Source organism: Tupaia chinensis, unplaced genomic scaffold (genome assembly GCF_000334495.1).
Source record: "Tupaia chinensis unplaced genomic scaffold, TupChi_1.0 Scaffold000182_1, whole genome shotgun sequence".
Lineage (NCBI taxonomy): Eukaryota > Metazoa > Chordata > Mammalia > Scandentia > Tupaiidae > Tupaia > Tupaia belangeri.
In genome coordinates, this window is record NW_006159657.1 from 2706550 (window position 1) to 2712904 (window position 6355).

General features: G+C 58.4%; 1 pseudogene; it reads left to right on the forward strand.

Moving 5' to 3' along the window:
* Positions 1-1801, forward strand: part of LOC102500391 (developmental pluripotency-associated protein 3-like) — a 22334-nt pseudogene extending 20533 nt beyond the window's left edge.
* The last annotated feature ends 4554 nt before the right edge of the window (positions 1802-6355 follow it).

Sequence of the window (6355 nt, forward strand, 5' to 3'; positions counted from 1 at the left end):
TTTCCCTCTCTCACACGTAGGAAACGAATGAAAGTTAACGAAGCGCACGCTCCAGCGGGTGCCAGCATGTCTCAGTCGTGCGTCTCAGAACTGGCCCACAGGGCACTGTTCCAGGCGAGTCGGGGATTCTCAACCCTCACGACTTCTCTTATGGCAGAAGGCAAAGGGGTCGGGGCGAGACCCACCTCCCTACTGCTCCTCTCCGGCAGGGCCCACAGACAGTGTTAGCGGGCTCTTCAGGTTGTGCAGGGGCCCTGTGGGTGGCAGGACCAGCTCAGACACTCGCTCGGCGCTCACGGCGGCGTGTCTTTAGGGAAAGGTGCCCACAGCACTCTGCGGCTTTCTCTCCGGGTCGATAAGAACCTGCCACAATTTAATTTCCTCCTTTTCCTTCAAGAAGGGGGAAGAAGCCTCATGACATAGATGGCAGGTGTTCAAGCTCTACAGGGCCCCTCGGGGCACTTAGGGCCCGGCCCTGGCATAGGGAGGGAGAATGGCCTGGGGTGTCCCACTCTGGCTGGGGAGGGTGGTGTCATTGCCTGCAACAGAGCAGATGAAGGGGGCAGGGAGGAAAGGCCCGAAAGACTCTGCACCCCACTGACACACTTGCTGTGAGGCTCTCGCCAGAGTTGACAAACCTCTGGGCTCAGACAGAACTGGGTTCAGTCCTGGTCCCTGCCTTCTGAGCAAGTTGCTCTGAGTCTGGGTCTCTTGTCTCCGAGATGGGCTGGTAGAACTGCCTCCCAGGGATCAGGCGAGGGCCTCGGGGGTAGGGCTAGTAGCACCCCTGCACCGGGCCAGGCTCATGGAAGGACGTCCGTGCATGTGACTTTTAGGGTGGTGCGTCTTAGTTCCCCTTGGGGAATCCCAGCTCAGACAATACCGGTCACAAGGCTGAGCAAGGACCCTGGAGAGACCCGGGAAAGGGCAGCAACGGGGAAGTTTGGCCGAGGGGCTTTACAGGCAGCGGGGAGAAGGGAGATTCAGGGGCCAGGGCTCTGGGCACAGCACCTCCTGCCTGAAACCCCCACATCTCTCCCCGCAGGACGCTCACTGAGGCCTGGCCCCCTGCTCCTGCCACTCTCCCTCCCAGCCACCTGGCTTCTTTGTCCCATCTCAAGCCTTCAGGCTGGCCGCTGGCTGTGTCCTTCTAGAATGCTCTTTTCTGCTTATTTGCATCCTTTAGGCTCAGCTCCCAGCGCTCACGCTCCCACCCTGACCCTGTGTCTAAGGCAGACCCCAGCCCCACCTGCCAGAGAGCCTCCATCAGCAGCACCTCTATCGCTCAGATTCATGCCCGCGTCGTCCATTCACTCTCCCTGACTCACTGCCTCCCCCTGCGCTGGCAGCTCTATAGAGCTGGAATCTTGTCCTGCTCAGGGCCTCCTCCTCACGCCTGTGCTTCCTGAATAGAGCCCACTGGCCTGCGCTGGGGCTTCCTGGGAGGAGGTCTCACTCAGAGGGCCCTCAGCTCTCAGCCTCTCCATGGTCACTCAGCAGCTGTGGGGTGCACAGGGGCTCATACCCCTCCTCCCAGGGATGCCCTAGGGCTATTTCCTGCCTATCTCAGTTCCTGGAAGCTCTTAGGGAGTGTCTTCCTGTGTCCCCGGGCCCTTGGTTCTGCTTGTGCTTGGCTGACAGGTGGCTGGTGGGTAGCCAGGGCCTTGGAACCCCAGCCCCTCACCCTTCTGCTGGCTCCGTGCTAGCATCCTCCCTGCCCGCCACGCCACCCATTTGGGCCCAGCTGGGCACGGAGCTCCCGCTCGGGCTGCAGAGCCCCACGCTGCTCTCCCAACCCTGACCTGTTCCCAGCCAGCTCTTCACAATGTACAGTCCCCTCCCGCAGGGTGCCGAACCCTTGTAGGGCCCCCGCTGCCCTGAGAGTAGAGCTCAATGCTCCTGCTGCCTGCCTGACCACCGGCTCTGCTCCCACCTGACCTCTGCAGCCTGGCAGCTCTCACTCGCTCCCCCCTGGCCCTCCCTGACCGCTGGGCCTTAGCACATGCAGTTCCCTCTGCCTAGGAGGATTTGCCTTTCTGGGAAGTTCTTTTTTTTGAGAGAGATTTTTGCTGTTGGACATGCGTGCACTTGCCAGAGAGACAGAAAGTGAGAAATCCCCCTGGGGGGATGGCCACGCCGCAATCCCTTCTCCTCCATTCTCCTCTCGGGATCTTGGGCACACGCTGGCAGCTCTATAGAGCTGGAATCTTGTCCTGCTCAGGGCCTCCTCCTCACGCCTGTGCTTCCTGAATAGAGCCCACTGGCCTGCGCTGGGGCTTCCTGGGAGGAGGTCTCACTCAGAGGGCCCTCAGCTCTCAGCCTCTCCATGGTCACTCAGCAGCTGTGGGGTGCACAGGGGCTCATACCCCTCCTCCCAGGGATGCCCTAGGGCTATTTCCTGCCTATCTCAGTTCCTGGAAGCTCTTAGGGAGTGTCTTCCTGTGTCCCCGGGCCCTTGGTTCTGCTTGTGCTTGGCTGACAGGTGGCTGGTGGGTAGCCAGGGCCTTGGAACCCCAGCCCCTCACCCTTCTGCTGGCTCCGTGCTAGCATCCTCCCTGCCCGCCACGCCACCCATTTGGGCCCAGCTGGGCACGGAGCTCCCGCTCGGGCTGCAGAGCCCCACGCTGCTCTCCCAACCCTGACCTGTTCCCAGCCAGCTCTTCACAATGTACAGTCCCCTCCCGCAGGGTGCCGAACCCTTGTAGGGCCCCCGCTGCCCTGAGAGTAGAGCTCAATGCTCCTGCTGCCTGCCTGACCACCGGCTCTGCTCCCACCTGACCTCTGCAGCCTGGCAGCTCTCACTCGCTCCCCCCTGGCCCTCCCTGACCGCTGGGCCTTAGCACATGCAGTTCCCTCTGCCTAGGAGGATTTGCCTTTCTGGGAAGTTCTTTTTTTTGAGAGAGATTTTTGCTGTTGGACATGCGTGCACTTGCCAGAGAGACAGAAAGTGAGAAATCCCCCTGGGGGGATGGCCACGCCGCAATCCCTTCTCCTCCATTCTCCTCTCGGGATCTTGGGCACACATGCACATGCACCCAGCGTGAGTTTATGCCTCCAGGTCCAGGACCAAAACCACCATCAACTACATGGGAGTCCAGCGACGTAACCATTTCACCATCTGCTGGTCTCTGGAGAGTTTTCTTAGCTTTCAGATCAGACCTCAAGCATCACACGCTCTGGAAAACCTTCCCAGGTCCTGCCTGGGCTGCTGGTACCATAGCTTCCTCCAGGGATCACAAGAGGGGGGAGGGGATGATGTAATTCTTCGCTCAGTGCAGTCTGTGACCCCCCACACACACTGCGAATGCCCTGGGGTGGCACCCCCCAAGACTGCAAATGCCCTAGGGTAGCACCCCTGTCTCCCCCCTCTCCTAACACTCCCTGGGACATCCCCCAGTAAATAATGTTGAGTGACAGGCAGGAGGCTCAGTGCCCTTGGACAGGTCTAGGTTTGAATCCTGTTGGGTGTGACCTTGGGCAGGTCAAGTAACCTGTCAGAGCCTCAGTTTCCCCATCTGCAAAATGAGGACGATACCTACCTACCTGAGTTACTGCAAAGATTGTCCCGAAGTGTGCGGATGGAGTCTAGTCCGGAGCTGGCTCGTGTCAACGCTCATGGAGTGTCAGGCCTCTCTCCCCACTAGGGTAAGGGGCACCTCCTGAGGGGACAGCAGCGGGGGGCGCTGTCCCATGGAGGGGCAGGCGCAGGTAGGGGCATGTGGCTGGGGGAGCTGTATGCCCTGCTCCACGCTCGTGCACACAGGCTGGGGTGGAGGCCTTTGCTCACTCAGCCACACTCTGGGGCCTGCCTCCTGCCTGTCCTGGCATCTCCCTGGCGAGTCTCCGTAGGAGGAACTGAGAGGCCCCGGCCTGGCTCAGCCCTGTGAGTGAAGAGGAGCTGAGTCCCCACACCCAGACCGGTGGGAGAGACCAAGCCAGCTGCCAGCACCAACCTGCATTTCCTAAGCCCTGACTGCAGACATGCCCTGGGGCAGAGACGCCACCCTTGCCTTCAGAGAAGTTCCCTTTGGGAACGCAAGGGAGACTTCATTCCTTCCTTCCTTCTTTCCTTCCTTCCTTTTCCCTGCCCTCCTCTCCCTTCACCCCAACCCCCACCCCATTCCGCCTTTCTCTTACTTTGAACAAGCATTTCCTGAGACTCCTCTGTCCCCGAGGTAGGAGGCTGGCACAGACTGGTCCCCAGCCCTCGAGGGGTGGGGTGTCTCATGGAGACCTGGAGCAGTCGGAAAAGACAGGCAAGGACCCCCTGCAGGGACCACCCGTGCAAAGGCCATGGTGGGAGAAGACAGGAAAGCTGAGGACTACAGGGCTGGGCGGAAGGGGGAAGGTAGCAGGCCAAGGAGGAGGGCCGACAAGGGGGTATGGGCTTCGGGGGCCCCAAGGTCTTAGCAGGGATGGGGCCAGAGCTGTGGCCTCGCAGGCAGGCGGGGCAAGGCAGGGCCTGCTGGAGACAGCTGGCCGACCTCAGCCCTCCCCTCCAGGCCAAGGCAGCAGCCCCAGGCATGCCGGCCCGGAGCAGGGCAGGTAGCCACTCCGAGTGTGCCAAGAGTGAGCATGCCCAGGGCACTGGCTCTGCTCAGGAAAGGTTCTGACTTTCTTCCGCACTCCTCTGGCTGGAGTTCCACGCAAGTGCTGAGGCCACGCACCGAACCCATGCCATAGATGGAGAAACTGAGGCTCAGAGATGTTGGGCTCAGAGCTGGGATGGGTGGAGCTGAGCTTGAGCCCAGAGCCAGAACCACAATCTCTGCAGAACTGTCCCCAGTGGGGCAGGGCCCCCTCCCCGAGCTTTGCAGAGCCTGCCAGGGCCCATCAGGGCTCAAGATGATTCCAAGGAACTCAGCTGCCCTTCCACCATGCCTGCCTGTGAACTCATGACCTTGCCAGGGTTCCTGAGGCAGGTGCTGTGGTCACCCCATCGGCCTGTTCCAAAGTTCCCTGGGTTGTGGGGCGATAGGTGGATGGAGCAGTCACTGCCTGAAATCCCAACACTTGCCAAGGGTCCCAAGACTCCCTGACGGAGCTTGCTGCCTGGGATCCTGGCCAACAGGAGAACCCTGCCCGCTGGCTGCTATGGCGTGAAGGACAAGAGGTATGGGACCCTCTCACCTCACATAGCAGGTCGCCAGGATCCATCTTAATTCCTGGAAGCCATATTGCCTTCTGGAAGCTTCTCCTGGCCTGGAGTGAGATCCACAGGAGGGAGTCCTGCCTAGATCCCTGGACCTCAGTACCCCATCCACAGCCTCCTCCCCGAGCATACCCCGGGGCCAGCTGGGGCTGCTGGCCTCACTCTCAACTCCTGAGTAAGCCAGCTCTCGGCTTCTTCCAGTTTTCCTTTTTCCCCCAATTACTTATTTTTTAAATATTGCCAAAGGGCGTGTGCACTCTCCAGAGACAGACAGAGGGAGAGAAAATGAGAAAGCACCCCGCTCACGGAGGAGGGTCATGCAACAATCCCTTCTCCTTCATTTCTCACTCCTTTCAGGATGTCGAGTGAGCACGCACCCACATCTGACATGACTGTCAAGCCGCCCGGTCTGGGACTCAAACTGTGCTGTTGGCCATTGGGAATTCAGCCTCCTAAACCACCACATCCCAGCTGGCCCCTCTCCAGCTAGTTACTTCCCTTTTAATCTGTTGGGTTTTTTTTTTTTTAACTATATTGTATATTAAAATATTTATTTCAATATATTTACCACTTATTAAACATTTTTATGATATATTCACATCTGTTGTGTTAATACAGCATGACCCGTGTGTGTATTACCATGGATCCACATTGTGTATTGTAATAAGACCGCGTATTAATGTAATAATACACTAAGACCATGCGAGGACTGACCTCAGTAAGCAGGTCTGTCGGACCCTACCACTTGGCCGCACCGGAGTCCAGGTCTGGCATCTCTCAGGAGTTACATTTTGTTGTTGTTGTCTACTTATAGATGCTGTCCATGGACTCGACTTGTTCTGGGGAAACGGCGCCCGCACGCCTCCCAGGGCGGGGGCCGGGGCGGGGCGAGGGCCGGCTGTGTCTCCGTCTGTCTCAAAGTATTCACTCAAATCAGAAACCTACCTGTGATGCTGAAAAGTAAGTTTCCGGATATATTTTCAAGTAAGAAAAGCAGGGAACACAGCACTATATATGAAATATTACTGCCTGTGTTTTTATTTCTATTTATTAATTTAATTAATTTTTTTGAGAGGTTTTCGCTATAGGGTGCGTGCGCTCGCCAGACAGACAAAGACATAGAGACAGAAAGCGAGAAATCACCCCCCAGGGGGTATGGCCACGCCACAATCCCTTCTCCTCCATTCTCCTCTCGGGATCTTG